Here is a 6,922-nt window from a genome sequence, read left to right on the forward strand (position 1 = left end):
AAAGGGGTTTCGGCCACAAGGGTTTAGGAAGCTTAGAACCAAGATGAATATGATACCATGTTTCCTATGATAGGATAATCACAAGATACACCCTTATGCTTAATATGTATGCTTGTGATTTATGACTTATGATATGATATGCATGCTTTTATGATATGATATGCTTTGTGCTAAAAATATGCATGCTTATGTTATGATATGTGGTTAAATTATGCATGCTTTAATGCTATGTTTAGTGCTTAAAATATGCATGCTTCCATGATATGCTATGTGGTTAAATCATGCATGCTTGATGATATGCTTTATGCTTAAGATATGCATGTTTTTATGATCTATGCCTAAGTGATGCATATTGTTATGACATGATGTATGCCTAAGTGATGCATGCCTTTATGATGTGATGTATGCCTAAGTGATGCATACCTTTATGACATGATGTATGCCTAAGTGATGCATACCTTATGATATGATGTATGCCTAAGTGATGCATACTTTTATGACATGATGTATGCCTAAGTGATGCATACTTTTATGACATGATGTATGCCTAAGTGATGCATACCATTATGATATGATGTGTGCCTAAGTGATGCATGCTTTTATGATACATGATATGTATAACATGTACTTTACTTTATGTGTGAGTGGCTTGTACCAAGGGTGGGCTCCATAAGCGCCCCGGGGACTAAGGACCTCGTTAGGGATGGGCTCCTAAGTGCCCCTAGGACTAAGGGCCTAGTATGTTTGCCTCGTAGGGTTCAAGACTTGCTACCTTGGACCTACAAGGTTGCGCGCAATATGTAAGTGGTACATAACCAGGATCCCCCTTATGTTGAGATTACTTTCAAGTATATATATGTAAAAGAAAATGATTTTAAAGATCATGAGACATACACATGTTTTTCGGATACATGTTTTCCAAAATCATATTGCATACACCTTATGATTATGCTATGTTTCATGCTATGATCTTGATTATGATATGCCATGATAAGGTATGATTATGTTATGTTCATGCTATACCTTATAGACATGTTTCGGCCATGGATATGTTGATGCTTGATATATAGATTTCGGCCATGGATATGATGATGCCTTGATGTACATGTTTGGCCATAGTTATGATGCTTTGATATACATGTTTCGGCCATGCTTTGATATACCATGATACTTGGTTGTTATGCCATGTCTAGCTATGTTTTATGCAATGCACTAGGTATATGTTTCGGCCATGATGATGTTTGATATGCCATGACTAGTGGTGATTATATTATGATGCATGATATGCTTGAATTGAATACTAGGTTATGCCATGATTAGTTGAGATTATCACTTGTTGATACATTCTTGATTATGTGCTGATTTTTGGTTTTAGTGAGTAGGAAAGGAACTTACTGAGCCATGAGTGCTCATAGCTTACTTTCCTTGTACCACAGATAAAGGAAAAAGCTGGATGAGTTAAAGGAGCAGCAGGAGGGGCAACGAAGATGTGTGTGGCGGTGGCTAGGCAACTAATTAAGAACCTGCTTTAAAACCTTTAAGAACTATGCTTTGGTTTTGTGAAATGTAATACACTATTGGTGACTTGATGTTAAGTTTTTATTGATTTTGTTATCATGTTATGAAACCATGTTAGTGTAGTTCGGTTTGAAATAAGTTAAGAAAAGTAATTTTTAAGTCTTCCGCTGTAATACGTACGTAGAGTATCGTAGCCCCGTCCCTTAGGGTTAGCAGGGAGGGCGGGCGTTACACTAGCACACCTTTGTGTTAGGTTTTCTCCACTTAATAGTTCGTGTGGATACTTCTAGAGGGTTGTACACTTGACAACCTCGAGATCCGACATCACTTGGAAGAGCGGGATACGCGAAAGGGCTTCACATCAAGGGTAATTCCTTCTCCTAGTTTAGAACTAGCATAAAACTCGTACTCGTAAAGTTTTTCCGAAAGTTTTACTTCTCACGGATCCGGTGGCATGGGGGTTTCGGGGTTTTCGCGACGCGGAAAAGCGGTTTTCGCGGCCCGAAAAACCCAACACTTTCAATATAACAACAAGGGGATTGAAGGTCATCCTAAGAATCATAAAATATTTAGTCAAGACTTTAGAATTTAAAATAATATTGATTCCTCAAACAATATCATTTAAATTCACCAACACCTCAAACACCGTGAATTTTGTATGCCACGTTAGTGTGGACGTATACAAAATCAAACATTTGTAAGAGGAGGGTTTTACCCATTAATTATCTTGTCAACCTAACTTTTTGACAAATAAAATTACCTCAAACATCATGAATTTTCTATGCCACGTTAGTGTGGACGTATACAAATTCTAACATTTGTAAGTGGGGGTTTTACCCATTAATTTTATTATCTTGTCAACCTAACTTTATGACAAATAAAATTACCTCAAAAACTGTGAATTTTGTATGCCATATTCGTGTGGACATATACAAATTCTAACATTTGTAAGAGGGGGTTTTACCCATTAATTTATTATCTTGTCAACCTAACTTTATGACAAATTACTAATTGGTTTTCCTTTGGTCACACAAATAATAGCAGTGACTTCGATGGGGAGGATACTATTAAATGTGCATAAGTGTATACCATTACTTGATACTTAGTCCATTAAATAGGATTGTGCCCCTTCAGTTGGAGAAGATCACACGTTTCTAAATAATTTCCTATAACCATCCATTAAGGAAGTTTCATTTAGTGATCCGCAAACAAACTCATCCGATGTGGAGGAAGGCACTCAAAGCCAACGCGCAAGTTTGAATGCATCACTTACAAACTAGTAATGGAGACCGTGGAATTTAATTAATTCCTTTCCCACTTAGTTATTTAGAGATGCGGAATTTTAACATGCAAGCACACAACACATGCACACACACATCACTGCAAATAAAAGCAATAAATATGGAAAAATAAATTTCCAACTATTATGGCCTCTTCCATCGCTGTCCTCCGTGTGTCGCCAGCCCTAGAAGTCGTCAAACATAGCTGCCAGCCCTAGGGCTCATGTCGTCGCGTCCATCAAGCTTGCTTTTCCGCTGTGCCTCTGGTCCTCAAATAGCACCACGCCTCACAAGGATACGATCCACGACAAAAATAAAATTTTACATATATCAATCCTATATTCCACAAAGAAATGTACATAAAGTCTAGATCGAACAAAAAGTAAAATCCTAAAAACTAATACAGCTCCTGCTGTATTTAATATTACAATCATGCACACACATAAAATGCCCTCGACATGTCTAAGGGTCCAATCACACACAAACACAACATGGCTATAATAGTTGGATCTAGGATGCCTGCAACCACAGAGTTAATCTATTTGCACATCCTACTATTATCATGCCTAAATTATGTATGACATGTGTATAATTAAACTAAAAGCCAAACACATAGAGGCTAAAACCTAGCTCTGATATCAATTGTTGGTTGCTACTTGGAATACTGTTCTAGTTCCCTTGTATAAAAATTTGTACAAGTATAGATCTATCCAAGCTACCCATGTGCTCTACTGAAGTTAAATTTGGATTACAAACGATGCTTAACATTATTAATCCAAATTTATCCTTCAAAAGTTAAACTTGGATTAGAAACGATACTTAACATTTTTACTCCAAGTTTAACCGATGTGTTCTTCATAAGTTAAACCATATTACAGAAGTTAATTAAATATCTATTTCAAAGATCGGCTTCCAGGTTAAACATGGCGAGGCACTAGGCCTTCTTGGGTATGAGATCATCCACCACTTCCTAGACAAAGCCTTTCAAAGAAATCCGATATTTAACTTCTTACAGTAAACTAGGTTTAACTATAGAGACCTCAATAGAAGCACAATATCGAAACATGAAATCAAAAAACAAAATAGATAACAAAATGATAACCTAAAACCAATAACCTCTTGTGTTTGGTTTTTCAAGATCTATACAAAAGGATGAACTAGTTATGATGCGGAAACAAATAACTAGTTATACCTTTTTGTAGCTTATAGACCTCTTAATCTTCTGTTGTATTCCTCTTCTTCTCTTGGATGTTGTGTGGGCGACGATCTACCAAGATGAATTTCACCCGAACCACTTCTTTTCCTCCAAGACTCTCGAGCCACCAAGGAATGCCAAAATAGGAAATTTCCTTCTTCTTTTCCTCCTCCAAGCAAAAGGCCACCAAGTGCTACTCCTCTTCTTCCTCCTCTCCAAGCAACCGACCACAAGAATTTTCCAATCCTTGATGCCGCCGACCCTAAGGAAGCAAAAGAGGAGACAAGGAGAATGATGCTACTGGCCCTTATGGGAAAGAAAATAAAGAAAAGAGACGAAGGAGAGGGTCGGCCACAAGGAAGAGAGGAGAGGAGGCAAGCCATAGGTTGTGTGTCTCATGAGGCACTCTCTCCTTCTCTTTTATAATCCTTGGTCATGGCAAAAAAGGAAAGCTTTAAAACAAAATTAAAACATCCTTTTAATCGTTGCTAATGACTAAAAACGAAAGTTTTAAAAATTAAAACTTCCTCTTAAACAATACATGGTAGGCCACACAAATGCAAAAGAGGAAAGATTTAAAACAATTAAAATCTCTCTCTTTTTAAATTTCCTATTATACATGGCAATAAAGAAAAGTTTTAAAAATTAATCTCTCTCTTTTAAAACATGTAGACATCTATAAAAAAAGAAAGATTAAAATTAAACATCTCTTTTAAATCATGGTTACAAAAAAGGAAAGTTTTATCAAAATTAAAATATCTTTTTTAAACATTATAGACAACTACAAATAAGGAAAGATTTTAACAAAATTAAAATCTCTCTTTAATCCTTTGTATATAGCTATAAAAGGAAATATTTTAAAATTTTAAAACTCACATTTAAAACCATGTGGATGTCTATAAAAGGGAATTTTAAAAATAAAATTTCTCTTTTAAATCCCTTCATGAATGGCTATAAAAGGAAAGATTTTATCAAAAATTTTATTTTTAACAAAATCTCCTTTTCTCTTCTTATCATGGTCGGCCCCATGCTTGGTCATCAAGCATGGCTTGGCCGACCCTAGTCTTGGGCTCCAAGCTTGGCTTGGCCGGCCACTAAGCTTGGTCTTCATGCTTAGCTTGGCCAGCCCCTAAGCTTTTGTAAGAGGCCGGGCTTTGGGTGGATAAAAAGCTTTATAAATATGAGGCTACAATAGGCACTGAGTGAAGGAATTGGTTTTGGTCTCTCAATGAGCTTGAGCATCCCATGTTTGCCTCGAACACCTAACTCAAGTTCATCAATAATAACTCATACCACTAAAGAGTTATTATTGCACTACCGCATCAATCCCATATTACAATATGGGCTCCTTCTTATCATGAGTGTGTTAATCTCCCTATGTCTAAGATATCGAATGTCCATTAATTAAATGAGTTACTGACAACTCACTTAATTAATATCTTGCTCCAAGAGTAGTATCACTCAACTTTATTATCATGTTAGACTAAGTCCACCTGCAGGGTTTACATGACAATCCTTATGAGCTCCTCAAGAGGACATCATCAACCTAGATCACTAGGACACAGTTTCATTCTATAATCAACAACACACCATATAAATAATATCATTTCTCAACTTATCGGGCCTATTGATTTAATGAACTAAATCTCACCCATTGATAAATTAAAGAAATAAATATTAAGTATAAGTGCTTGTTCTTATATCATGATTAAGAGTACGCACATCCATAATAACTGAGGCCTTGTCCTTTTATGTAGTTAGTATAAAAAGAAACAACCTCAAATGGTCCTGCTCAATACACACATAGTGTACTAGTGTAATTTTATAGTCAAGATAAACTAATACCAAATTACACTACAACCATTCCAATGGTTTGTCCCATTCCATCTTAGTTGTGAGCTACTATTTATGATTTATAAGGAACTGATAACATGATCTTCTGCGTGACACCACACACCATGTTATATACAATATAAATTAAATGGAAAAGTGTATTTATTATATAAACATAGATATTTGACCAATGTGATTCTTATTTCAAAATAAATGTTTATATAAAAAACTAGACTTTTAGTATGCATTTTAACACCCGATCGACTGTTATGGTTTAAAGTCTCCAGTTCCCCTTAAGGAAGCATGTCTGGTCACTCCTTAAGGTCCCCGATCGACTGTTATGATTTAAAGTCTCCGGTTCCCCTTAAGGAAGTCTGTCGGGCCACTCCTTAAGGTTCCTGATCGACTGTTATGGTTTAAAGTCCCCGATTCCCCTTAAGGAAGCCTGTCTGGTCACTTCTTAAGGTCCCCGATCAACTGTTCAATGGTTTAAACTCTCTGGTTCCCCTTAAAGAATCATGTCCGATCACTTCTTAAGGTTCCCCATCGACTGTTATGGTTTAAAGTCTCCAGTTCCTCTTAAGGAAGCCTGTTTGGTCACTCCGTAAGGTCCCCAATCGACTGTTATGGTTTAAAGTCTCTGGTTCCCCTTAAGGAAGCCTATCTAGACACTTCTTAAGATCCTCGATCGACTGTTCAATGTTTTAAGTCACACGTTCCCCTTAAAGAAGCCTGTCTGGTAACTCCTTAAGGTCCTCAATCTATTGTTCGATGGTTTAAAGTCTCCAATTCCCCTTAAGGAAGCCTATCTGGTCACTCCATAAGATCCTCGATCGACTGTTTAATGGTTTAAAGTCTCCAGTTCCCCTTAAGAAAGCCAATCTGGTCATTCCTTAAGGTCCTCGATCGACTGTTCAATGGTTTAAAGTCTTCGGTTCCCCTTAAGGAAGCATGTACGATCACTCCTTAAGGTCCCCGATTGACTGTTATGGTTTAAAGTCTCCGGTTCCCCTTATGCAAGCCTATCCGGTCACTCCTTAAGGTCCCTGATTGACTGTTATGGTTTAAAGAGAGGTATACAACCCCTTCCAATAAT

The sequence above is a fragment of the Zingiber officinale genome, chromosome 11B (genome assembly GCF_018446385.1).
Source record: "Zingiber officinale cultivar Zhangliang chromosome 11B, Zo_v1.1, whole genome shotgun sequence".
In the NCBI taxonomy this organism is placed as follows: Eukaryota; Viridiplantae; Streptophyta; class Magnoliopsida; order Zingiberales; family Zingiberaceae; genus Zingiber; species Zingiber officinale.